The sequence below is a fragment of the Triplophysa dalaica genome, chromosome 5, assembly GCF_015846415.1.
Source record: "Triplophysa dalaica isolate WHDGS20190420 chromosome 5, ASM1584641v1, whole genome shotgun sequence".
Taxonomy (NCBI): Eukaryota; Metazoa; Chordata; class Actinopteri; order Cypriniformes; family Nemacheilidae; genus Triplophysa; species Triplophysa dalaica.
The window spans coordinates 17,426,912-17,454,020 of record NC_079546.1 but is presented as its reverse complement, the minus strand read 5'-3'; the positions used below and the strand labels follow the sequence as shown (position 1 = coordinate 17,454,020).

Here is a 27,109-nt window from a genome sequence, read left to right as displayed (position 1 = left end):
TGAAATAGCTTTTGGCTCAATGAAACTGTGCACACGGGGAAAATGCTTACACAAAGCGCCTTGAAATCACAATCGCTGCACATGGCACTATGGCAATCCAGATCATGAAAGAAGGAGACCCATGGCCGGGTAGCTCAGTTGGCTAGAGCGTGGTGCTAATAACGCCAAGGTCGCGTGTTCGATCCCCGTACGGGCGAAGGGCTTTTCTCTGGCATTCTTTCCATAATTCAGGGCTTCAGCGCCAGGGGTCGTCCGCGGACTACGATTCGCAAGTCAAGAAGTCTGCAAACGTGGCCGAAATAGCTCAGTTGGGAGAGCGTTAGACTGAAGATCTAAAGGTCCCTGGTTCAATCCCGGGTTTTGGCATGTGTCCCTCTGTCCAATGCTTTGCTCTAGTTATAGTGGAGTTCTTGCATTCACAAGACTGTGTGCTCTTTTCTTCAGAATCTGGCATGTCGAAAACAGCTTCACATTGGGTTTCATGGTGTAATGGTTAGCACTCTGGACTCTGAATCCAGCAATCCGAGTTCAAATGTTGGTGAGACCTCTCATTGGAAGCCTACACTTTTTCGAGGGGGTCATGCCAGGGATTGTTACAGCCCCGCTCTTTTACCTTTGTACTAAAACGTTTAAGCTGTCAGGCAAACACAAGTGAATTTCATCTGTTTACGTGCAGGAAAAGTGTTGTACATGTGAACGAGGAAGCACATAGAATGGTGGAGGGTCTTTGTAATGATAACGTAAGACAATGGTAGGTTAACAACTAGGTTTCAGTAAACCTCAAGTTAAAGTAGCATTTGCTGCTTTCACACTGACAACAGGCCAACAGTACACAATGAGCCAAAGGTCAATACAACCAAGGCAAAGCGGAAAATAAATATAACAAATTGCCTATTTCTGAAACGTTAATGTGATTGCACACACACACGTACTATAAAGAGAAGATTTGGGGAGAGAGATTTTTCTTGCTTAGCCTTATTTTGACAATTACCCAACAGTTATGGAGGATAACCCTTTTCAAGAAACTACAAGAAAAGGGCAAGGAAACAAACCACCTCACATATCCACACTGGTTTATTGAAAATGCAAGTTACACAGCAAAAAAAAACTTGTGGAATCTTAAGTGACAACTTGATTGTCTCTGATCGTGAAATGCCCTGCATCACGTTGCTCTGGGTAAAAGCAATGCGCACACCATATGGGAGATTCTTGTCATTTGTGTCCAGGTTCCATAGCGAGGAGAGACAAGGGGCACTGAAGGCTTTTTGTGACTGAATATATGAACAGTATTCAACACGAAGACCTTTTTCTGCGGCGGTGAGCCTCGACAGGTAGCATAGGGAGGGCTAAGTCGCACGAAGGAAGCTCCAAAAGCCTCTAATATGGAGAATAAGGCCGTCATTCCCTCTACCTCTCGAATGCCAAGCAAGCGCTTTATCATTTGAGCAAATTCCCGCGCGTTATCTGAAAAAGACGCGCATTGCTTTGGCTCAAAGAAACGGGGCACACGGCGAAAATGCTTTTCCAAAGCGCCTTGAAATCACAATTGCTGCACACCGCTCGGCTCGTTGGTCTAGGGTCATGATTCTTGCTTTGGGTGCGAGAGGTCCCACGTTCAAATCCCGGACGAGCCCTGCTTTAAGCGTTCCTCGTATTGTGAGGACACTCAAGGTGGCACTATGTCAATCCAGATCATGAAAGAAGGAGACCCATGGCCGGTTAGCTCAGTTGGCTAGAGCGTGGTTCTAAAAACGCTAAGGTCGTTGGTTCGATCCCCGTACGGGCCAAAGGCTTTTCTCTGGCATTCTTTTTATAATCCAGGGCTTCAGCGCCAGGGGTCGTTCGCGGACTACGATTCGCAAGTCAAGAAATCTGCAAACGTGACCGAAATAGCTCAGTTGGGAGAGCGTTAGACTGAAGATCTAAAGGTCCCTGGTTCGATCCCGGGTTTCGGCATGTGTCCCTCTGTCCAATGCTTTGCTCTAGTTATAGTGGAGCTCTTGCCACGGCACGGACCATTTAACAGCAACAGTCAAAAGTGAAAAGACTAGGCCTTTTGTTGATATAACGGGGAAGCTATCCATTTGGTTTCGGCCAAACGTTTGTGTTGGAAGGGAACTGCACATATAAACAGGCTGCGGGGAGTTCTAAGAATGGATTTTCTTGCTTGTGACCATGATGTGATACAATCTGAGAAAACATAGGAAATCGCTGTGCGCTAAACTGTTTGGCAGTGGCGCAACTCTGGTCTGACCGTTTTCATTTCAGTAACAGAATAGCCTGACATTTCAGTATGCAATGTTTTATGAAAATAAAAGTAACAACATTCACAAAAATTCACAACTTTTCATTAAATCTGATTCATCAATTTCATATGAGGTGTGAAAGCACAATTAGTGCATCGTATAAGGAGCAGGACTTAGTTTAAATGACTGTAAGGTTAACTTTTTTTATGAAACAGGTAAAGGGACGGAAACTCCTTGGGATAATGAAGCCATACACATAGCCCTTACTGTAAATCAGGGCTGTTCGATTACAACGGTCAATATTCTTATTTTGGTCAATATTCTTATTTTGAAGTAAAATCTACTGAACATACAAACAAAGTGTAACAATTGAAATGGATTCATCGCGAGCAAATTACTGACAAAGCTACTCAAATGACGCCATTCCATGCCAATTATACTAGAACAGATTCTAAATAATCTTCCCAATTAAAACAGGGTTCATTAGGAAATGCTCTTAACAGGCTGATCATTAATGCAATTGGATTAATATATATATAATTCTTGCAAAAATTAGAAACAGACCTCATGGTTTATAAATAAGCATCAAATCGAAGAGTGAAGTGTCAAAAAGTGAGGAGGACAGGTCCCCTCTATCTGGGAATTGCGCTCCAGGCAGGACGTTATTTCTAAATGGCCTGTGTGCCATTGAACGGCCGCAATCACGGGTCATTCGGAAAGTCGTAGGTGTACCGGCGGACGCCTCGACAATAAGGATGGCCGAGCTGTCTAAGGCGCTGCGTTCAGGTCGCAGTCTCCTCTGGATTGGTGGGTTAGAATCCCACTTCTGACATTGCTTTGCACACTCCAGGCTCGGCTTTACATGGAAACGGCCTTGCACTAATTCATGTCAGACAGTGTTAAGGGTTCCAATCCACATCTGCTTTGAAGTTGCTAGTAAACCTCTGAAGGTCTTGATTACCAGGCACGGGTTTGTTCCAGCGAGCGTGAGTTGTCTCAGCCCCTTTGACCGCTGTCGATTTGCATTCTTCCTGTATGCCCTCAGGGAGGGCCAGTGGCGCAATGGATAACGCGTCTGACTACAGATCAGAAGATTCTAGGTTCGACTCCTGGCTGGCTCGTTGCCCCTCCGCTCATTTTTCGTGCCACGAGGGCTTCTGCTGACAAGGCCCAAAAATAACTCAGACGATAACAAGTACCCGGGCCTTCGATTGCTCAGTTGGTAGAGCGGAGGACTGTAGGCATCTCAGTGGTCATCCTTAGGTCTCTTGGTTTCACCCTGCTTGTTGCGAGATTATTGTCAGCACCTGCTCAGATAAGTAGACAATCTTCTGCGTTGCACTTCAAATGTGTGATTGTTATTTCGCTTCCTCTGTGGTGGGAAACAGTTGAAGTGCACGTCACCTCCAGGTCGGAAGACAACAGCTAAGGCGTCCTATATGGTCTAGCGGTTAGGATTCCAGGTTTTCACCCAGGTTGCCCAGGTTCAACTCCAGGTATGGGAATTTCCATTTTCTCAATTGGCTATTTTCAAATGAAAAAGCTGCTGTTTCACAGTGTGGCTCTGTCGAGTCAGCTGTGTAGGAGGTCAAACAAATACCCACTTATCTCGTTTATCAGCCTTTCTTGGCACCTTCTACATTTTAACTCCTTTGCACAATCCAAATTCAAGTGAGCAAACAGTAGTTACCTTGTATTATATTGTGCTTCCTGAGTCTCAGGCAACAATTGCTGGACACAAAGTGCTGCGTTCTAGGTGCCGACAACTGAAAAGTACAGAAGGTACAGCTGGGATTTTTTACGAGATGTCTTTACAGTGTCTTGACGTTTTTACCTTGGTAGCCGTCGAAAAGCTCAGTTGATAGAGCGGAGGACTGTAGGCATCTCACTGGTTATCCTTAGGTCGCTGGTTCGCATCCATCTCGAAGGAAGCATCATTTTAAGCCTTGGAGACCCTCATAGCCCAGTGTTTTCAAGGTCCCATGAAAAAATAGCAAGAGGGCGCCCAAAACCGCATTCCCTGACCGGGAATATAACCCAGGCCGCGGTGGTGAGATTGCCGAATCCTAGCCACTAGACCACCAGGGAGCACATGCTCGTGAATGTTTTTCCGTGGGAGCTTGGGGTGCCAGCAAGATGTGTATCCTTAATAGAGGCAGTCTGTCCGAAGGTACATGAACAGTTACCTGCAAGTAAATGGGGCCCTGCCGCGAAAAACTTTTCAGATGTTTTTTTATCTGAATATAGAGCTAAGTCTTATGTATTACTGTGATGTTAGGCTGAATGTTCAGCATCATTAGTCATTATTCATTTTTAGTCAAGCATTCATATAACACATCTTGTAACCTTGTTCTCCAGTAATGAAATAAAAACTGCACATGTTCATCATTTGCTTGAAATAATACCAACAGCAGTTATGCTAATCCTTCTCCTTCTGCTTTCCTGTTTCTCCCTCCAAGCGATGCACATCCTAAAGTAACTAGAGATTATAGTAGCTCTAGTTTGGATCCAGGATAACCTGTGTAGACTTACGATGACACCAACACTCATGAGGACTTCAGATGATGGCAAATAAACATGGACATACAAACTACCAAATGTGATGTATTGTAATCACTGCATAAATTTGCAGATTTTTCAACCCACTTTGTATTGTTACAATATTGGCAATATATGTGAACAGACAATGTTTACTCTTTTCAGAGTTACTCATATTGATATATCCCCATCTATTTGTCCACAGAACTCTGCTAGATAATGTTTTGCATCATTCACATATTGTTAATTTACAAATATTATAGATATTTTACGTGGTGAAGAAGGAGCTGAGCCGCAAAGCGAAGCTCTCGATTTACCGGTCAATCTACGTTCCTACTCTCACCTATGGTCATGAGCTGTGGGTCATGACCGAAAGGACAAGATCCCGGATACAGGCGGCCGAAATGAGCTTTCTCCGCAGGGTGGCCGGGCGATCCCTTAGAGATAGGGTGAGCAGCTCGGTCACTCGGGAGGAGCTCAGAGTAGATCCGCTGCTCCTCCACATCGAGAGGGGCCAGCTGAGGTGGCTCGGGCATCTTTTCCGGATGCCCCCTGGACGCCTTCCCGGTAAGGTGTTCCGGGCATGTCCCACCGGGAGAAGACCCCGGGGAAGACCTAGGACACGCTGGAGGGACTATGTCTCCCGGCTGGCCTGGGAACGCCTCGGTGTCCCCCGGAAGAGCTGGAGGAAGTGGCTAGGGAGAGGGAAGTCTGGGCATCCCTGCTTAGACTGCTGCCCCCGTGACCCAGCCCCGGATAAGCGGTAGAAAATGGATGGATGGATAGATATTTTACCAGTACAAAGTGGGCTGACAATCTTCTGATTGATTGTAACATTGGTACATGCATTTTCTGTAAAGCTTCTTTGAAATTGTAAACATTTTAAAAATGGCTAAACCTATAAGACAGTTAACTTGGGATTTATTGTGGTAAAACCATCATGTGATGTTGCCATCAAATCATGTTTTTTTTTCAAACTAAGGTTTTGATATAAAGTAGTTTGGTGGTTGCCTATGGTTTTAAAAAAACATGGGAACATTTTATGATATGGATTACTACTATGCAAGTAAGTAGAGTAAGACTCTGTTGAGTGAGCTTCTCTGGCGGGCCTCAACATTTTGGGGTCAGAAAATTGTAGCTGCTCGCCACACAGCTTTCGTCCCTTGGTGGGCTTGAACCACCAACCTTTGACTTAACAGCCGAACACGCCAACCGGTGGCTTGGGCACATCGGTCCGTTTAACTCAGAATTAAAGTGCAAAAGCGTGTCAAAACTAATGAGCGTCACGCTCATTTTCAGAAAACCCCCTTCGGAAAAGAAGGGTGAGGAAGTTTTCACTTTTCTCATGAAGATCCCAGCACTATTGTCACAGGTCGGGGGGTCAAGCCAGACTGCACCCACCCCTGAAACCCAGGACCACCTCGAGGAGCGTACCAGGAAAACCAGACAGACGAGAGAGTAAAAGTTTGACAAGGTTTATTTAGTTAAAATCAATTAAAAGTCTCAGTGCTAATTCTGTGTCTCCAAACCAGAACGGGATCGGACGCCGGGAGGGCGTGGAGTTCTCTTTGGCAGCTCGTCCCTGTACGTGGCCGGTAAGGGAGAAGAGGAGTCGGCCACCCGTCCACTGAGTGGGGGAGTATCCTGGTAAGTAGAACTTATAGATGCTTTGGTCCAGACGATGCAAGGAATATTTCTTAATGTCCACCTCTCGTTACAGCCAACTTCACATACGACACTTGGTCCGGAGGATCCTTCGATCTGCACAGCAGAGTAAGTAGTTCGACAACAGATATATGTTCTTTGAACGAGTGAGGGCTTACGGCTGGGATATGCTTCGGTCAAGACAAGGAAAGGAATATTTCTGATGTCCACCTCCCTTCACAGCGACATCACATACGGCGCTTGGCCCGGAGGATCCTGCAAGCTGCACAGCAGAGTAAGTTAATACACGTACACACAATCTTCCAGCAGGTAGGGAGAATCTTCACACGGAACGCCTGGGTTTTTGTTACGGTGACAGTGGTGGGCTTTCGAGGTGGTGAGCGTACGGCATTAACTCTGTATATATTCCCCACACTCTGTAACTTCACTTCAAGCAATTATTGTGCAGACACACCACTTCAGGCACTGCATATCCACTCTCAGTGCAAATAGAGCCAGCACTCACCCAACGCTTGCTCCTTCCACTGTCGGGCTGGATCGGGTCTCACCAAATAGCGAGGAAGTGTGAATGCCTCCTTACTGACCCGGGGACCGAGCGCTTCTCGCCCACACTCGAAGGAGAAAACAGGAGTTCAAATGATCACTTAATCCACGCACTGTCCAGTGACACAACCCTCGTGATCAATCCACTTCACAACTTTATATCAGTCTCAGTGCAGGTGCATGCATTCAATCGAATTCCAAGATCATATTACTTATCTTCCCTCCGATGATGATGGCGCGGCTTGGTCTTCACTTGGTCCTCATAACTCACTCTCTTTCCGTCCTCAATATCTCCACTCGATGGCCGTTATATCTGTCACACAGCCGAACAGCCGAACCCCACAACAATCTTCAGATACCTTCGCACGCCAGCCCAACCGTCAAAGGAATCCACTTCTCTCAGGGGAACACATCCGACGAAAGGACAACCAGGAAGAACAACCGGGAGAACGAACAACCAGTAGGGGTCACCAACTTCATGGTCTCTGTACTTCCTTTTTATATGGTTACTCCGCCTCCACAATCCTCTCACAGATCCCAACATCAAACTCTCCGCACCAGATGTCAATCCGTCATTAGCGTTGTTATGGTGACATAATGCGCAACCCGGAAGTGGACCGGTGTTACAGCGACACCGTCCCGGGTGGGAACACAATTCCAGCGGGACTTAGTTCCGCTTCCCTTTCGTCACCCCGTGACACTATGCCTGTTGCCCGGCCCCTTTAAAAAGGGACAAACGTACTGCAATTTGTTCAAAAAGAGCCATACCAGGCACTTCTTCAGCTGTTCTTTAGAATGTTTAAACCCAGCTCATCCAAGCAATTGGACAGCGGCAAAGAAAAAGCTTAACTCCCCGTCGGGGAATCATTTTGGAGGGGGCATGGCAGTAGAAGCCACCGATGCCACTGGTGTGAGATGGTGGTCTAGTTTGTTAAACCACTGAACTAGTAAATCAAAGGTTGCTTGTTCGATCCCAGCATCCACTAGCAGTGTGTCCTTGAGCAAGCCACTTTACTCCACATTGCTCCAGGGGGATTGTCCCTGTAAAATAAGTGCACTGTGGCCTTTTCTTTAGTTTACTGCAGAGTAATGGAAAGTCTTTCCCCACAAACATTGACCTAGCAGTCCACCGGCAGTTTTTGGGCGGAACCGATTCAGGGGCTTACCACTGCCATTGCGAGGAGAGACGAGGGGCACTGAAGGCTTTTTGTGACTGAATATATGAACAGGAATCAACACGGAGACCTTTCTCTGCAGCGGTGAGCCTCAATAGGTAGCATAGGGAGGGCTAAGTCACACGAAGGAAGCTCCAAAAGCCTCTAATATGGAGAATAAGGCCGTCATTCCCTCTACCTCTCGAATGCCACACGAGCGCTCTGCCATTTGAGCAAATTCCCGCGGATTATCTGAAATAGCTTTTGGCTCAATGAAACTGCTTACACAAAGCGCCTTGAAATCACAATCGCTGCACATGGCACTATGGCAATCCAGATCATGAAAGAAGGAGACCCATGGCCGGGTAGCTCAGTTGGCTAGAGCGTGGTGCTAATAACGCCAAGGTCGCGTGTTAGATCCCTGTACGGGCGAAGGGCTTTTCTCTGGCATTCTTTCCATAATTCAGGGCTTCAGCGCCAGGGGTCGTCCGCGGACTACGATTCGCAAGTCAAGAAGTCTGCAAACGTGGCCGAAATAGCTCAGTTGGGAGAGCGTTAGACTGAAGATCTAAAGGTCCCTGGTTCGATCCCGGGTTTCGGCATGCGTCCCTCTGTCCAATGCTTTGCTCTAGTTATAGTTGAGTTCTTGCATTCACAAGACCGTGCGCTCTTTTCTTCAGAATCTGGCATGTCGAAAACAGCTTCACATTGGGTTTCGTGGTGTAATGGTTAGCACTCTGGACTCTGAATCCAGCAATCCGAGTTCAAATCTCGGTGAGACCTCTCATTGGAAGCCTACACTTTTTCGAGGGGGGCATGTAAGGGAAGTTAGGTAAACGGTGGACAAAACCCCATTCATATTGATTGCCATTGGACGACTAGGGGTGCGAAGGGATCGTATGCCTCATTTGCTCACTTTGCGATGGCGAGTGGCACTTTTTCCCTTATCGTAGTTTAGGGTCCATTTTTCGTCAAAGGCATCGTGCGGACACCACAAGGGGTGGTAAAGTACTGCAAAATGTACCATTTTGCCGCGAAACACCTAAACATCCCCCTAACTGCCTAATCTTCATCACTGTGTCCAAAAGGTGCCTTTCGCGTCCCCTAACAGCCTAACTCTACAGAAGTCTTCCTCACCGTCCATTGCACACCTAGAGTTTGTAGTTTGACGCCCTTTGCTGCCTATTGATGGCGCTTGGCCGCAAAACGCCTAAACATCCCCCTAACTGCCTAATCTTCATCATTACGTTCCAAAAGGTGCCTTTCGCGTCCCCTAACCACCTAACTCTACCACAGTCTTCCTCTCGTCCGTTGCGCACCTAGAGTTGGCAGTTTGAAGCCCCTTGCTGCCTATTGATGGCGCTACACCGCGAAAGTGCCGAAACGCGCCCTCGTGGGGTATCTGACAAAAAGTCGTTGAATATGCATGCCGCCCGCGCCAGGCGTGCGCGGGCACTCAGAGGTCCGAACGAGCTATCGAGATGTACGAAAAATAATGAAAAATATTTTACTTCGCGTCTCGACCTAGCTCCCTCGGTATGTCGTCGAGAGCCACGTGGCGCAACTTTCTGTTAGGTTTCAGGCTCCTGGGGCCTACGCGGGTCGTACGGGAGGCTCTGACACGCACAACCTATTCTGGTGTCCTCATAGGTGGCCATCGTACGATGACCCCAGAACTGACCGTGGAGGTTCGAATGACCCCAATTCAAATTCTATATCTAGTCACAGCCCCCTCGTTCATTTCCTAGCATACGGCGTGCGTACGGCCACGTTATTTGCTATATTGCCCGTTTTGAGTTCCATGTGAGACGTTCATTTTTTGGGAATATTTTTTGTGATTTTTTTCGAGCACTTTCCCTACAGTGAGGGCTATGGGCTTTTAATATGTGTTGCTTACTGATGTCAAGGACTAGTATTCGAAGCCCCAAAGCTTTTGCAGAAAATTAAAGCATAATTATGCATAAAAAGCTGGGCAGAGATATAATTCTTTCAAAAGTCCACTTGTATGCAAAATAAGCATTTTAACAGCCTGAATTGTGTAATATATCTTTTTGGGGTGCTTCTAGAATGCATATCTGTGAGATTGTCACACGAAAACTGTTCAAAGTCTGAAAATGAACCCTTTTCAGGCAAAAGGCCCAATGATAACAACGGGAGGAACAGAGATGTATGAAAAATAATGAAAAATATTTAACTTTGCTTCTCGACCTAGCTCCCTCAGTATGTTGTCGAGGGCCACGTGACGCAACTTTCTGTTAGGTTTCAGGCTCCTGGGGCCTGCGTGGGCCGTACGGTAGCCTCTGACACGTGCAACCTATCCCATTCATTTCATAGGCTCATGATGGACACTGCCGCAGAATGGTCCGATTGGCCTAATTTTCACGTATGTGGCCCGTCACAGGCCCCCGGGTCGGGTCTTGGAGTTCCGCGCCCCTCCGACCTATTTGACCGCTCGGTTTGCCAGAGAAGACACCGACAGCCTACAAATAGTCTACTAATGTACGCTCAAGAATTCAGGGGTCAAAAGGTCACAGGGCCTGGATATGCGAAAAGTTTGACCGCCAGGGGCTCCCCTATCTGGATCTCGAGTTCCTTGTCTCTAGACACTTCCCGAGACCCATTTCTTCCTGGAATTATTTGCCAATCCCTTAGCCTAACCCCTTATCCATAGAGAACAATGGGAGGAAGAGAGATGTATGAAAAGGAAGAAAAAATATTTGATAGCACGTCACCAACTAGCCCTTTAGGTATGTTGTCAAGGGCTACTAGACGCAACTTTCTGCTAAGTGTTGGGCTCCTGGGGCATGCGCGGGCCGTACGGGAGCCTCTGACATGCACAACCTATTCTGGTGTCCTCATAGGTGGCTATCGTACGATGACCCCAGAACTGACCCCGGAGGTTCAAATGACCCCAATTCACATTCTATGTCTCGTCACAGCCCCCTCATTCGTTTCCTAGCGTACCGAGTGCGTACGGCCACGTTATGTGCTATATTGCCCGTTTTGGGGACAATGTGAGACGTTAATTTTTTGGGAATATTTTTTGTGATTTTATTTCGAGAACTTGCCCTACTGCGAGGGGTATGGCCTTTGAATATGTGTTACTTAATGATGTGAAGGACTAGCATTCGAAGCCCCAAATGATTTGCACAAAAATAAAGCATAAATAAGAATAAAAAGTTGGGCAGAAAAATAATTATTTCAAAAGTCCACTTGTATGCAAAATAAGCTTTTTAACAGCCTGAAATGTGTAATATATCTTGATGGGTTGCTTCCAGAATGCATATCTGTGGGTTTGTCATATGAAATTTGTTAAAAATCTTAAAATAAGCCATTTAAAGTATTGTCCAATGACAGCTTACGAGGCCACTGTCAAATAAGTTATGCCTGTTACTTCCGGTGTTTTGATGAGTCACAGGAAGTCCCAGTCGTAACTTATTTGACGATTCCCCCGTAGGTGTCTCATGTACACACCATTTTTATGTTATGAATGTACGCTTTGTCCATTATTTACCTATTAGGGCCCCATTGGATAAGTTATGATTGGGTCAATCATAACACTTTTGGCATGGCTCCCAAAGGTAAATGTGGACACACTGTTTTAAGCATAATAAACATGTTATAACGCTGAAATTAACATGTAATAACACATATAGGCATTGTCCATTATTTACCTAGGAGGTCCCCATTAAATAAGTTAGTAATGTACATGCCACAGATAACTTATTTGACAGGGTCTCCATAGGTAAATAATGGACAAACCGATATTAAGCTTAATAAAGGTGTTATAATGCTGTAATTAACAGGTAAAAACACATAAAGGCATTGTCCATTATTTAACTACGAGGTCCCATTAAATAAGTTAGGAATGTACATGCCTAACATAACTTATTTGACAGGGTCTCCATAGGTAAATAATGGACCCACCGTTTTTATGCTTCTGGAGCACAAAGATGAGCTTTAAAGTACATCATCACGAAGGACCATGTCTCTAAGGCACTCTGCTGCTGGTTTAGGCTGTATAACTCATTGCCGAAGTACACAAGACCACTGGACTGGGTTCTCGCCCTGTGCACCAGTCGGGGCCGCTTTCGAATAAATCGCAGGTGTGAGAAAACTAGGTTTGGATACACATTTCGCTTTTATGACTCGAAATTCAAAGCGAAGGGCTCTTGGGTGTTTGGGCGTGCGTCGCACCGCCACTAGGGGCCTATCGGCTCGAATATGGCCTAGTAGGCACCGATACGGAACGGGAGTCGGCGGCCGGCAACGAGAACGCCACGTCTCGGGTTCTTTGGGGCTTTGGGGGGCGTCCGGGGCGTCGGGTGGGCCTCCGATGCATTTAGGCTGCAAGGGGGATACATAGGCGTTTTGTGGACGGAGGCGTGTCCATTGGGATGCCCTGCCCAAAATAGGTGGCAAGGGGGATGCGTAGGTGATTCGTGTACGCCGGGTGCGGAGCCGGGCCCTAGGCTGCAAGGGGACGTTTAGGCTTCATTGTCACTGCCTACTCGCCACCTAATCGACGCGCGAGAAATAGGTTACAGGCGTACGTGCAGTCGCCCTCTGGTTGCTACGCCTCGTATTGCCCCTAACCTTATTTCCGTGGGGCGCTTTTCGGGCATTTTTCGCGGGGTCCCCGGGCGGCGTGGGCGCGCCGAGACACTGCGGATCGCGTTCGGGCAACTTCCCCTTCGTTTCGGGACCGGCGCGCGACCTGGGAAAAATCTGGGGGCGCTTGCGCGCAGAGTCCATTTGGTGCCGTCCATTTCGCGTCATTTAAGTTACCCAATACATCTGATGGCCTAAGGCTTGTTGAGTACAACAGGTGAGTGCAGGTTCATCCCTCATCAAACACACCCTAACCAGCTAAAGTGGCTCTGGAGGTAAGACGAAAACTAGACTCACAACAATCCAAGGGTAGCAAAGACCCACTGGCAGTAGTGGGATTTGAACCCACGCCTCCAAAGAGACTGGAGCCTAAATCCAGCGCCTTAGACCGCTCAGCCACCGTTGTGTTTTACAGTAGGCCCGCTGTGACATTTCGCAGACAGTCAAGAGCTTACAGGGTTCTGTCGGCTTAGGGTTCAGTGCACCTTTCTGATGCAGGGGTGTTCAGTCCTATATCTGGAGGCGATGCCATCTGTTGATTGCAGTTCATCAAGTACACTTGAACCGGGTAACGGGCTCTGGGAGCTGAAAGTCAGACGTGTTTCAAACACTGCCCTGACAGCTCATCTTTGGTCTTTTATCTGGCCGTGCTTTCCTTAAGGTCCCTGCAAAGAAAACATTTTTAAAATCACATAAAAGGCTATAAAGTATGTAAACATTGTTTTACATTAAATGTTTACTACATTGTTGTATACCTAGTTGCATCGACAACCCATCGAGCACTCCTGTACCGGTCAATTTGTATTATATCAACAACACGTGCCATCTGTTGCAGATTCGCTCTTAAACATTTGTAAAATCACATAAAAGGCTATAAAGTATTTACACATTGTTTTACTGCATTGTTATAAACCTAGTTGCATCGACAACCCATCGAGCACTCCTGTACCGGTCAATTTGTGTTATATCAACAACACGTGCCATCTGTTGCAGAGTCGCTCCTAAAGAAAAACGTGGTAGTCTATAAAGGCTTGATCTTCTTCTCTCTCTCAAGCAGACGTAGTCGGCAGGATTTGAACCTGCGCGGGGAGACCCCAGTGGACTTTAAGTCCATCACCTTAACCACTCGGCCACGACTACAACAGGTTCCAGGCCCTCTGGGTTTCGGTCGTGCTGCAAAGAGGACGATGTCAAAAAGGGAGAGGCAGGACTTCAATAAGACGTGGTGCCCTGCCGTGACCCGGATTCGAACAGGGGTTGCTGCGACCACAACGCAGAGTACTAACAACTATACGATCACGGCCAGCCAACATGCCTCCGGCAAAGTTTCGCTACCAGGACTGAGTGACTAGATCTGCAGGGAGAAGATTGGCAGCTTTTGCTGAGGTCTCACGGAATTCCTTACGCATGTGCTCGATGAAAACCCTGCTCAAAGCCAATGTGCAGACCTACAACGCACGAGCAAACTGTTTATTTAATTTTTATCAACAGAGGGAGGGCCCATAAGAGCTCACAAGGTAAAGGAGACTAACAAAGTGGAAACACATGGACCCTCAGATTAAAAGTCTGATGCTCTACCGACTGAGCTATCCGGGCTCTTGAGTTGCAGCGACGTGTTCTAAGTGTAGGCTCTCGGGTTGGGGCATGCCAGGGATTGTTACCGCCCCACTCTTTGACCTTTGTCCGAAAACTTTTAAGCTGTCAGGCGAACACAAGTGAATTTCATCTGTTTACGTGCAGGAAAAGTGTTGTACATGTGGAACGAGGAACCACATAGAAGGCGGAGGGTTTTTTTAATGATAACGTAAGACAATGGTAGGTTAACAACTAGGTTTCAGTAAACCTCAAGTTAAAGTAGCATTTGCTGCTTTCACACTGACAACAGGCCAACGGTACACAATGAGCCAAAGGTCAAAACAACCAAGGCAAAGCGGAAAATAAATATAACAAATTGCACATTTCTGAAACGTTAATGTGATTGCACACACACACTTACTATAAAGAGAAGATTTGGGGAGAGAGATTTTTCATGCTTAGCCTTATTTTGACAATTGCCCAACAATTATGGAGGATAACCCCTTTTCAAGAAACTACAAGAAAAGGGCAAGGAAACGAACCACCTCACATATCCACACTGGTTTATTGAAAATGCAAGTAACACAGCAGAAAAAACTTGTGGAATCTTAAGTGACAACTTGATTGTCTCTGATCGTGAAATGTCCTGCATCACGTTGCTCTGGGTAAAAGCAATGCGCACACCATATGGGAGATTCTTGTCATGTGTGTCCAGGTGCCATAGCAAGGGGCACTGAAGGCTTTTTGTTACTGAATATATGAACAGGAATCAACAAAAAGACCTTTTTCTGCAGAGGTGAGCTTCGACAGGTAGCATAGGCAGTGCTAAGTCGCACGAAGGAAGCTCCAAAAGCGGCGCCAGGGGTCGTTCGCAGACTACCATTCGCAAGTCAAAAAGTCTGCAAATATGGTTGAAATAGCTCAGTTGAGAGAGCGTTAGACTAAAGATCCTTGCTTTGATCCCGGGTGTCAGAAAACGTGCCTCTGTCCAATGCTTTGCTCTAGTTATAGTGGAGCTCTTGTATTCACAAGACCGTGCGCTCTTGTTTTTGGGATCTGGCATGTCGAAAACAGCTTCACATTGGATTTCATGGTGTAATGGTTAGCACTCTGGACTCTGAATCCAGAAGCTCCAAAAGCCAAAGCTCCAAAAGCCTCTAATAAGGAGAGTGCGGGCGTCTTTACCACTACGTCTCGAATGCCAAGCGAGCGCTCTACAATTTGAGCTAATTCCCGCGCGTTATCTGAAAAAGACGCGCATTGCGTTGGCTCAATGAAACGGGGGCACACGGGGGGAAAATACTTTTCCAAAGCGCCTGGAAATCACAATCGCTGCACAACGCTCGGCTCGTTGGTCTAGGGGTATGATTCTCGCTTTGGGTGCGAGAATCATACCCTACTTTAATCGTTCTTTGTCCTAACACGTTTAAGCTGTCAGGCAAACACAAGTGAATTTCATCTATGTTTACGTGCAGGAAAAGTGTTGTCCTTGTGGAAAGAGGAACCACATAGAAGATGGAGGGTCTTTGTAATGATAATGTAAGACAATGGTAGGTTAACAACTAGGTTTCAGTAAACCTCAAGTTAAAGTAGCATTTTCTGCTTACACACTGACAACAGGCCAACAGTACACAATGCGCCAAAGGTCAAAACACCCAAGGGAAAGCGGAAAATAAACATAACAAATTGCCCATTTCTGAAACTTCTCGTTTGGCTCTCATCGGAGGCGGTCGCATTTTCACTCTCCCCGTCCTTGCCCATATCTTCCCTGCTTTGTCTCCTGTCTTGTCTTGTCTCATCTATTGAGAGACTCTCTCTGCACTGCTCTCGAAACTTGGAAATTTTGGATCTGATCAACTGGTCACTTAGCGCAATTGACACCATTTTCTCGACGAGAAACAAAGGTTCGGGTGAACCTGAATGCCCTGACGGAATGTTCGCAGCTGGCTACACGATGGACGCGTGGGAGATATGGCGGATCGTGTGTCTGGCGGCTCTTTCCGTGGAGGACATTGAAGATATCTACCTTTTCGGAACCATGATAACAGGTATTATGCTGATTGGATTATGCTTTGCCCTGGGTTATCGAAAAATTCTTAAAACGGGAACAGCTGTCCAAAGCCTCACAAAGCTTCCCGTTTTGACGGAGGCCGTGGGAAGAGCGGTCAGCATTGAGACTGAGACTATTAATCGCAATATGGATTACATCTTGAAAAAGCTCACGGCTATGGAAAGGAAAATTGATGATGTTAGAGACCAGAATGGACAAAGAGAGTAGCCGTGGAATTGGAATGCGGTTTACTCGCCTCAAGACGAAACAACTGCAATCTTATCTTTTCGGCCCCCCTTGAACCAGGATTGGCCTTGGCTGAGGCTGATACTGGAGAAACAACCCTGAAGGGCAATGTGGCGAGACGCTCTTGGGTTCCCTCCCCCATCATACACACACACACAGACTTTTGGACCTTATCGCTCACACAGACACACACACAAACACAGACTCTGACCAATTCCAAACCTCCGTCGCTTTGACCCGCCAGCTTGGCAAGCGGGTCTGTGTTAAGCGCCGTAATGGCTGCAGGACCGGATGGCTGCTTGCCGAAGCTGGATTATCTTACCCTGTTGCAAGTCTTGTCTATGGTGTATTATGTGTATCTGTTTTTCTCTCCACTTCCCTCATGTTTGCTGTATTCTTCTTCTTAAATCCATTTCGTTACACTGTACTTGTTATATGTGTAATGACAATAAATTGAATCCAATCCATCCAATCCAAAACGTTAATGTGATTTCACACACACATACTTAAAAAAGACAATTTGGGGAGGGAGATTTTTCATGCCCAGGGCTAAGGACTTCTTTTGACAATTGCCCAACAATAACTGAGGATAACCCTTTTCAAGAAACTACAAGAAAAGGGCAAGGAGACGTATAACAGCAGACGTCCACACTGGTTTTTTTTAAAATGCAAGTAACACTGCTAGAAAATGTGTGGAATGTTAAATTACAACTTGATTGTCTTTGAACATGAAATGTCCTTCATCATGTTGCTCCGGCTAAAAGCAATGCGCACACCATATGGGAGATTCTTGTCATGTGCGTCCAGGTATCATTACGAGGAGAGACAACGGGCCCTGAAGGCTTTTTGTGACTGAACATATGAGCAGGAATCAACACGAAGACCTTTTTCTTGACAGGTAGCATAGGGAGGACTAAGTCGCACGAAGGAACCGTGGTGCTAGCGTGGTGATGAACCACAGCACACGTCCACACTGGTTTATTGGAAATGCAAGTAACACTGCAAGTAGCACTGCAAGCGTGCCTCTGTTCAATGCCTTGGTCTCGTTACGGAGGAGCTCTTGCCTTCACAAGAATGAGCGGCCTATTCTTGGGGATCTGGCAGGTCGAAAACAACTTACCATCGGGTTTATGGTGTAATGGTTAGCACTCTGGACTCTGAATACAGCGATTTGAGTTCAAATCTTGGTGAGACCTCTCATCGGAATATCTCTTACCCCTACACGCCACACATTCTTCCCACGACACGTTGAACACACATCCAGCTTTTGTGAGGATTAATGTCAATCCATATTCTCTAAAAGATTTCAAAACTTTGCAGTTTAAACGGGGTAATGAGTAAAACTACATGTCGAGGGGCAATGGCTAGGTTTCCCTAGTCTAAAGATCACAAAGGAATCACAAAAACTTCCCAGGCACCGCTGGGATTTGAACCCAGGATCTCCTGTTTACAAGACAGGCGCTTTGACCAGCTAAGCCACGGCGCCGACTCCAAAAAGGGGTTTTGTGATGACTGTGACTGACCAGTTACAAAGGGGAAAACAAACAATTAAGGAGAGATGGGAATCATGGAAGAGGTCTCCTTTGACAGGGGTATGGGAACCGAGGTCCACACTGGGACAGAGTCAGTCATGAATAGATCAGTTTATTTCAAAACCGTCACGGTCTTCATTTTTGATACAACAATTACAGATGGGGGAAACTTGACAAAATGTTTTTTAACTGAAACTTGCCACACAAGTCCGATTTTTTTGTGGACTGCTTGACATCCACCATCACTTCAGTGCTGCAATTCTGTGCAAGTAAGCAGGATGTGACGAGCAAGTTCACTTCTTGGGTGTTTCTGGAACATTTAAAATAACAAAACCCTTCTTTCAAGTACGAAAAGATGTGCTACAAGAAGCGCCAAGGCACTAGGCTCCACTGGGACTTGAACCCTGGATCTCCTGTTTATGAGACAGGTGCTTTGCAAGCTAAGCCACGGCACCTACACCCAATGCCTGCAGGTCATGTGACTGAAAAGTAACAAAGGGCCAAAAACTCACAGTAAAATGGAGGAAAACATGGAGAGGGATTGTTTAAGAATAATTGAATGTGAGTACCCTCTTCATGTAGCAACATATCCTTCCCTAGTCATGATTTTGAGGAGTTTTCTGCAAACTATATCAACCACGACTCTGGTGGGACTTGAACCCACAACCTTTGAATGCCCACATTACTCAATCAAGAAATCCATAGAACCATCCATTGCGCCACAGAGCATTTAACGCGATTCTTGTCCCTGTTCATCAGGGATGGGCCTAGTAGTGTTTTCATATACTGTGTGTCAAAAAGTTTGATTGATTTATGTACACCTGTCAAATTTTCTGTCAATCCTCATTTCATCTTATCAGTCTCAACCATCCTCAGGGGAACCCCTACACCTTTTTAGTCTTATGACGGATCACAACTCCTAATGAGCCCTCATCCTCTTTTCTGTTCTAGAACGCAGGCCACGCCTCCACAGCGCTCAGCATCGAGTTGTGGGGTATGCGTACTCTGGCGGCTGTCCCACTTTCTAGCTTCATGGGGGTGCGCTCTGGGCTCAGACTGGTTTCTGAGCTCGGCGCACTCACCAGTACTAAGGTAGAGTGTTTCGGGTTCGGATAGATCTGGCGAGCTCGAAGCCCGCTTCCCGGACAGCACGCCAAATACGCATAACCTTCATAACCAAGCTCTATCATTACCCCTATCAACATCACTGTTATCTGTGCAGGTGAACTCGTGAATGATATTGTATGAAATTAAATAATATACTGCATATAATATACTGCATGTCTTTAAACAGCATGTCAGTCACATGACAAATGTTCTAGCAGACATCAAGAATATAACAGTTTGTATCAACAATGGTGACAACCAAAAAAACCTCTTCAGATAAACGCAATGCATTGTGGATATCATCAAAGCGCAAAACTCATCCATGACTCACAGCATGCATTGCGGCTGTAAGCTTTTCATTTGTTGGTCACCACTGTTGAGATTCATACACTGATTCTTGATGTTTGAGTCAAAGACAAACTGCAGACCTTTTAACGGTTTAAATGTAATTTCACTCAGTCTGTTGTAACAAAAAACAATGAGAAACTAAACAACATCATAGAAAAAGGTTGTGAACGAATCTTATCACATTTTCTTTTGATGTTATTTGCTACAAAACTATGTTTTATATTAAACACTGTTTTAGCAGCCAAAAGAAAACTGGAATTTCACATATGTACACTATATACACTAAAGCAAACACTGATCACAATAACAGTGACTTTAAACAACAATAACACATCAAGTCATGGCTGTTATGCTGCAGTCCCTGTGAAGCAGAAGTGGTGATCATCTTCAGTATTCTGACATATTTCCAAGATGAATAGTGGGTGTAGATCATGTTTTCCACTGTGAATTGCTGGGATGATTAAAAAGAGGATGTTCACATAAGTTTACGGTAGTTTGCTGGCAACCACAGCTGCCGGTATTTTTCCGTAATAACTACGGAATTTGTATTTTCTATTTTCTTTTCTGATATTAAATGTTTTATGGGTCACCACTATGCTGAAGAGTGGAGTCTGTGTTTAAGTCAAGGTCCGGAAATGAGATGCCGATGTCATGCTGCATGTTGCTTTGTTTAAAATGTTTTTAATAATGAATTACAAAGAAATAAATTAAGTAAAAGAAATGTTTTCACTTTTATGCATTTGTACCAAGTTTTCAATTTATAAAAAGAAATGCTGTTAATATAAAAGACTCAAATGTATTAAGTTCATACACGGCTAGAAGTTTGTGCCCTGAGTTTTAAACTGCAAAGCTGTTTATACGTTCTTCTCCTGTATTTTTTACGGAATTTTTCTGGCAACCACAGCTGCCAGTATTTTTCTGTAAAAATTACGGATTATTTTTTACAGTGTACTGTAAAAGAAACTTAAATACAAATATAGTGCATGTAGTAGGGAAAAATTATATTAAGATGTTTATAAAATTTAGTAGAGGGTATAACCAACCAAAATTGCCTCGATGGAAATGAAACGTAAGTGCGCCAACAAGAGGATCACCTCTAGGAATAGGGAGGAGGAACACCGATGTTCATCTCATACAACGCAAGGTAGCACAGTATTTCAGAAGAGGTAGCCCCACCTTTACATTATCAAGTTGATCAATAACTTCATCATTCAAGCACTGAATGCTCTTCACACTGTGGAGAGACCAGAGTACATTGATTTATTCAGATAGATTTACCCTCCATGCATTTGATGTCTAGAATAACATTGGGAAGCGTGCTTGATGATAAGTATATTACAATGAAAAGTACGAAACCCAGTCTTCCGCATGACAGGCGGAGACACTGTCCACTATACTAACGAGGACAGGCATGCAGCGGTGTCTGTTTTGCGAACTGCTGGTGGTGACGTTGTGCCCGAATGCAACCTATAACTCGTTGCATCCACATTTGAAAAGAAATACTTGAGGTTCTTTGGGGTAACATTCAAATAATTCAAACTAAAGTAAGTTGGAAAATGATCCAATGAATTGCTGTCCGGGATTTTGGACGTGTGCAGGAGCAAGGCTGAAAGCTGGGATCATAAGAATGTTGTGGTGAAATGAGGGGTTCGTTGATGATTAAATTTGGATATATGAAACAGTAGGCAGTCTGTAAGAACTGAGTGAGATGGATTCAAATCAGAATTAAGCACTCGACAAAGGTTTGAATTATGTCCGATATACTGAAGAGCTTGGTGGATATACAGATGTGGTTTTCTGCAACAAGTTAAACCAAGAACAAACTTAATCACATGAATATGGAACGTTTTCCCATTAAACATATCTTAAACACTGCAACACTGTAACGCAATTACCACATAACATTACTAATTCAATATATATAAGAGGTAATTATCCTCTAAATGTCTGCAAGGGGGCCCTACTAGCACGCAAATGTTGTATAGTGGCAGCTTTCCGGACTGAACATGGGCTCCCACATGTCCAATAATAATGGGGATAGGCAATACTAACAGTTTAAATATAAACATCTTACAACAAACAGCATGGAAGCATTAAGGAATGTACAGAATCGAGCATGTTATATCAACAGAGCTAGGCTAATCGGTTAATATGAACAGCACAAGAACGATAACGCACATTCTGCATAATAACGAGAGATATGAACAGCTATCACTTACTTCACATATACGCACACTGTAACCCAATATAGTCACTAGCTCAGTTGTATCTGAGTGGATTAGAGTACATTTACATTGACATTTAGTCATTTAGCAGACACTTTTATCCAAAGCGACTTACAAAGAGTTTAGGAGCAATAAGCGATAGTTCATACAGGAGCCATAATACATTAGGTAACAATACAAAGTTACTGGTTTCAACAAAAGCTAGATCACTACCTGTTGAGAGAAAGGGTTTGTGTATTTTTTTTTGTCAAGTATTCACAGAAGAGTTGGTTTTTAAGTAGTTTTTTAAATGGTGTGAGAGATGTGGTTGAACGGACAGAGTTTGGAAGAATGTTCCACCAGGAAGAAAGAGCGGGAGAGCGATTTACTGCCCTTACGGGAAGGCAATACAAGACACCGCTGGTTTGCTGAACGCAGGGATCTTGATGGGGGGTGAGTTCAGGAGAGTGTGGAAGTAAGCCGGTGCAGATCCAGTGATAGTCCTGTAGGCAAGAATTAGTGACTTGAATCTGATACGGGCTGCAACCGGTAGCCAGTGAAAAGAGATGAAAAGGGGAGTCACGTGAGCCCTTTTGGGCTGGTGGAAGACGAGGCGTGCTGCTGCGTTCTGAACCAGCTGAAGTGGTTTGATATCCTTTGCAGGAAGACCAGCAAGGAGAGCATTGCAGTAGTCCAACCTTGAGATTAAAACGGCCTGGACAAGGAGTTGTGCCGCATGCTCCGTGAGATAGGGTCTGATCTTTCTGATGTTGAATAAGGCATATCGGCATGACCGTGTTGTAATGTGATCATTGAAGGAAAGCTGTTCATCAAATATGACTCCGAGGTTCCTGGCTGTTTTGGAATGGGTGATAGTGGTATTGCCAAGATGGATTTTGAAATCGTGTTGGACCGCAGGGTGTGCCGGAAACACCAGTAGTTCGGTCTTTGCAGGGTTCAGCTGGAGGTAATGGTCTTTCATCCAAGCTGAGATGTCCTCGAGGCAGGCTGTAATGCGAGCTGCTACAGTGGTATCGTCTGGGTGAAACGAGATGTAGATATGGGTGTCGTCGGCATAACAGTGATATGAGAAGCCATGTGCCTGTATGATGGGTCCCTGTGATGTCGTGTAGATGGAAAAAAGCAGCGGTCCTAGCACAGACCCCTGAGGGACCCCAGTGATCATGTGGTGAGCCGTGGACAGCGAGCCCCTCCATGACACCCTGAAGCATATGTCGGAGAGGTAGGATTTGAACCAGCGGAGGGTAGAGCCTGTGATTCCTAGTGATGACAGGGTTGCTAGCAGTATCTGGTGATTGACAGTGTCAAACGCTGCAGATAGGTCTAGCAGAACCAGGACCGAGGATTTAGATTCCGCCTTGGCTAGCCGCAGTGCTTCTGTGACCGATAGCAGTGCCGTCTAAGTGGAGTGGTTTGTTTTGAAGCCAGACTGCTTGTCATCCAGTGGATTATTCTGGAACAGGTAGGAAGACACCTGGTTGAAAGCTGCCCTTTCAAGTGTTTTTGCTATAAATGGGAGGAGAGAGACAGGTCGGTAACTGTCGGGAGTAGAAGGGTCCAATGTTGGTTTCTTCAGTTGGGGCGTGACCTGGGCCTGTTTGAATGTGGATGGAAAAGTGCCGGTGAGCAGGGAGGTGTTGATGATGTGTGTGAGTGCAGGTGTGAGTGAGCTGGATATGTCCTGAAGGAGATTGGAGGGGATAGGGTCGAGGGGACAGGTGGTGGGGTGGCTGGAGAGAAGCCTGGTGACTTTAGTGTCCTTAAGTGGGGTGAAAGAGGAGAGTTCGATGGTTGACGTGTGGGAGGTGTTTCCCAAGGTCTGAGGTACACATAATTGTTTGCTGATGGATGATGTTTTGTCAGTGAAAAATACAGCTAAGTCTTCCGCAGTCAATGATGAAGTGGGCGGGGGAGGATTGGGGCAAAGAAGAGAGATAAATGTCTTGAAAAGCTGTCGAGTGTTAGATGCATTGCTTACCTTGGTGGTATAGAAAGACATTTTTGCTGTAGTAACACTAGCAGAGAAAGAGGAGAGTAGTGACTGGTAGTCCCCTAGGTCAGCAGGGTTCTTGGTCTTGCGCCATTTCCTTTCAGCAGCCCTGAGTGTACTACGTTGTTCACGGATGATGTCAGACAGCCAGGGGCAGCGGGGAGTGGCACGAGCCGGTCTGGAGGACAGAGGACAAAGGTTATCTAGACAGGATGTAAGTGTTGAGCATAAGGTGTCGGTGGCAGTGTCAGCATCTAGAGATGCAAAGTTGGAGGGAAGAGAGAATGTCACTCTGGCAGAGAGTGTGCTAGGGGAGAGAGAGCGAAGGTTCCGTCTAAAATGAACGGGTGGTGGTGTTGGTGTAGTGCATGTAGGAAGGAGCATGTTGAAAGTGATGAAGAAGTGGTCCGAGATTTGAAGAGGTGTGACTTGAATGTTATCTGAGGTGCAGTTACGGATGTAGATGAGATCCAGCTGGTTACCAGATCTATGAGTACTGGCTGTGACGAGGCGCGTGAGGTCGAACGAGGCGATGAGGGTGTGGAAGTCAGCAGCATAGGGTTTCTCCAGGTGGATGTTGAAGTCCCCAAGGACTACAAGAGGGCCGCTATCCTCCGGAAATGATGAGAGCAGCACATCTAACTCTTCAATGAAGTCGTGAAGAGGACCTGGGGGACGGTAAACTACAACAACGCTGAGCTGAGTGGGAAAAGTGATATTAACAGCGTGGTATTCAAATGAATAGTTTTTGCATAGGGAAGATAGTGTGGAATATTTCCAATCATTGGTGATAAGCAAACCTGTGCCTCATCCTCTTCCAGTTTGGCGGGAGTGTGAGAGAAGGAGTAGTTTGTGGAGAGAGCAGCGGGTGTGGCTGAGTCTTCAGGACGAATCCAAGTCTCAGTAAGACCAAGAATGTGAATCTCAGACTGGCTGGCAAACGCATGGATGAAGTCAGTCTTGTTCACAGCTGACTGGCAGTTCCAGAGACCCATAGATAGAGACAGAGGTGTAAAAGGGGAGATGTGAATGGGACGCGCTTGAGAGTGTGTGCGTCGTGCCTTGCGTGTTGGGTGCTGACACTTACCGCGACAGAGCAGAGGCACTGCTTAAGTATGTGTTGAGATTAGCGCGAACAGAATACAGCTGGAACACGCCTTCTCGATTAGCAAAACAAAGTCTGTACGACTTGAATGGGCCACGGATCAAACAGCGATCAACTAGCTCGGTGCTTTTAAGTGCAAACTTGTAATGTCAAGTCGCAACGAGCGGCTAACGGCAAATTAAATTCAGTACAAACGCATCAAAAAACGCTAACAATTTAGCAATCAGTCAACAAATCATTAAATAAACGAGCTCCAATAATCTTAACTAACAACAGGCAACAGTCCAGTTAAACAGTTTAAACAAAGTAACAGGGTAAATAGCAGATTCACGCACTACAGCAGACTTGTGACGACTTGTTCGCTTCTCCTTTAGACGCGAAAGGTCCTTGGTTCGAAACCGTGCAGAAACATAGCCTGCTTTAAGCCATAGAGTGGAATATAACGAAAAGCTAAACAAGCATTCAATGCACGGTTTCGTAGACAAGGCTTAACGGTAGTTCCAGACTAAGATTACTGTTTGAGATGTCTCAACTGAAAATGTTGCCCTGAAACACCTTAATATTTGTGACTGGCAAGTGTTTCTTAAAAGTCAGAGTTTCTGTAGTGTAGTGGTTATCACGTTTGCTTTACACACGAAAGGTCCTCGGTTCGAGACTGAGCAGAAACATTTTTCAGGAATTGGCGTCAAGCAGAGCAAATCCCTCAGTGTAAAACGTAGCTGCACTGCGTATCGGCCTGATTGAAAGCATTTTGTGATTGTCAAATTCAGCCTCTATTTTGTCACCGCCTATGTTCTTTTAGTGACTGTCACATTCTCCTGACTTGAAAGGTCCCTAGTCGAAACCTGAATGGAAACGGGGTGCCTCTTTGTGTGCCAGCAGCAAAACTGAAATTACAATGACCTGAAACACCTTACAATTTGTGACCCATGGCTGGTTAGCTCAGTTGGCCAGAGCGTGGTGGTAATAACGCCAAGGTCGCGGGCTTGATGCCCGTACAGGCCGTTGCTTTTTCTCCAGCATCCTTTCCATAACTCAAGGCGCCAGGGGTCGTTCGTTTATTAGGATGCACAAGTCAATTGCATGCCTTCATGGGTGAAATTGCTCAGTTGGGAGAGCGTTAGACTGAAGATCTAAAGGCCCCTGGTTCGATCCCGGGTTTCGGCAAGCGTGCCTCTTTCCAATACATTGCTTTCATTATTGCAGAGCTCTTGTCTTCGCAAGACCGAACGGACTGTTCTTGTGGATGTGGTGGGTCGACCACAGATTGAAATTGGGTTTCATTATGTAATGTTTAGCACTCTAGACTCTGAGTCCTGCGATCCGAGTTCAAGTCTCGGTGAGACCTCTCATTGGAACTCCACACTTTTTGAAGGCATCCCAGCAGAACCCCCTCCAAAGGGGTCCCTGCCAGGGATTGTTACCGCCCCACTGTTTGAACCTATTTCCCAAAGCGTTTGAGCTGTAAGGCAAGCACAAGTGAGTTTCCTCTATGTTTACGTGCAGGAGTAGTGTTGCACTTGTGGAACGATGAAGCACATAAAAGATGAAGGGTCTTCGTAATGATAAAGTAAGACAATGGTAGGTTACAACCAGGTTTCAGTAAACCTCAAGGTAAAGTAGCATGTGCTGCTTTTCATACTGACAACAGGCCAAAAATACACAATGCGCCAGAGGACAATACACCCAAGGGAAAGCGGAAAAAAAGCAGATCAAATTTCCCATGTCTAAAGCGTTTATGTTATTGCACACACACACATACACCAAAAACAAGTATGAGTGAATTTCATCTATGTTTACATGCAGAAGTAGTGTTGTACTTGTGGAACAAGGAACCACATAGAAGATGGAGGGTCTCACAAAGTCTATTACAGTGTACAGAACCAATTTTAGTTTATCTAATCTTAAGTAAGCATGCAGTTTTTTTATATATTCTAGAAAAGTTATAGAAATCAGAATCGGTCCGGTGCCGACGAAAGAGATGTGTCTTCAGCCATTCTTAAAGATGGCCATAGAATCTAATTATCTTGTCAGAAGGCAGATCATTCCACAAATGTGGAACCGATCCAGAGAAGGTTCGTGGGAGCGATATTTTACCTTTTTGGGATAGCACCACAATACGTCGTTCGTTTGCAGAGCAAAAGGGTCCGGCGGGTATATAAGTCTGCATAAGT

General features: G+C 45.6%; 8 non-coding genes across 8 annotated transcripts; 6 read left to right on the top strand and 2 right to left on the bottom strand.

Annotated features, from left to right (window-relative positions):
- The first annotated feature begins 293 nt into the window (after nucleotides 1-293).
- Nucleotides 294-366, top strand: trnaf-gaa (transfer RNA phenylalanine (anticodon GAA)). The gene has a single exon. It is a non-coding gene; the product is annotated as a tRNA-Phe (tRNA).
- A 1,517-nt stretch (nucleotides 367-1,883) lies between these two features.
- On the top strand, nucleotides 1,884-1,956 carry trnaf-gaa (transfer RNA phenylalanine (anticodon GAA)). The gene has a single exon. It is a non-coding gene; the product is annotated as a tRNA-Phe (tRNA).
- Nucleotides 1,957-3,294: 1,338 nt separating this feature from the next.
- On the top strand, nucleotides 3,295-3,367 carry trnac-aca (transfer RNA cysteine (anticodon ACA)). The gene has a single exon. It is a non-coding gene; the product is annotated as a tRNA-Cys (tRNA).
- A 5,308-nt stretch (nucleotides 3,368-8,675) lies between these two features.
- trnaf-gaa (transfer RNA phenylalanine (anticodon GAA)) lies at nucleotides 8,676-8,748 on the top strand. Its single transcript has one exon. It is a non-coding gene; the product is annotated as a tRNA-Phe (tRNA).
- A 109-nt stretch (nucleotides 8,749-8,857) lies between these two features.
- On the top strand, nucleotides 8,858-8,929 carry trnaq-cug (transfer RNA glutamine (anticodon CUG)). Its single transcript has one exon. It is a non-coding gene; the product is annotated as a tRNA-Gln (tRNA).
- Nucleotides 8,930-13,815: 4,886 nt separating this feature from the next.
- On the bottom strand, nucleotides 13,816-13,897 carry trnal-uaa (transfer RNA leucine (anticodon UAA)). The gene has a single exon. It is a non-coding gene; the product is annotated as a tRNA-Leu (tRNA).
- A 4,143-nt stretch (nucleotides 13,898-18,040) lies between these two features.
- Nucleotides 18,041-18,114, bottom strand: trnat-ugu (transfer RNA threonine (anticodon UGU)). The gene has a single exon. It is a non-coding gene; the product is annotated as a tRNA-Thr (tRNA).
- Nucleotides 18,115-26,029: 7,915 nt separating this feature from the next.
- trnaf-gaa (transfer RNA phenylalanine (anticodon GAA)) lies at nucleotides 26,030-26,102 on the top strand. Its single transcript has one exon. It is a non-coding gene; the product is annotated as a tRNA-Phe (tRNA).
- The last annotated feature ends 1,007 nt before the right edge of the window (nucleotides 26,103-27,109 follow it).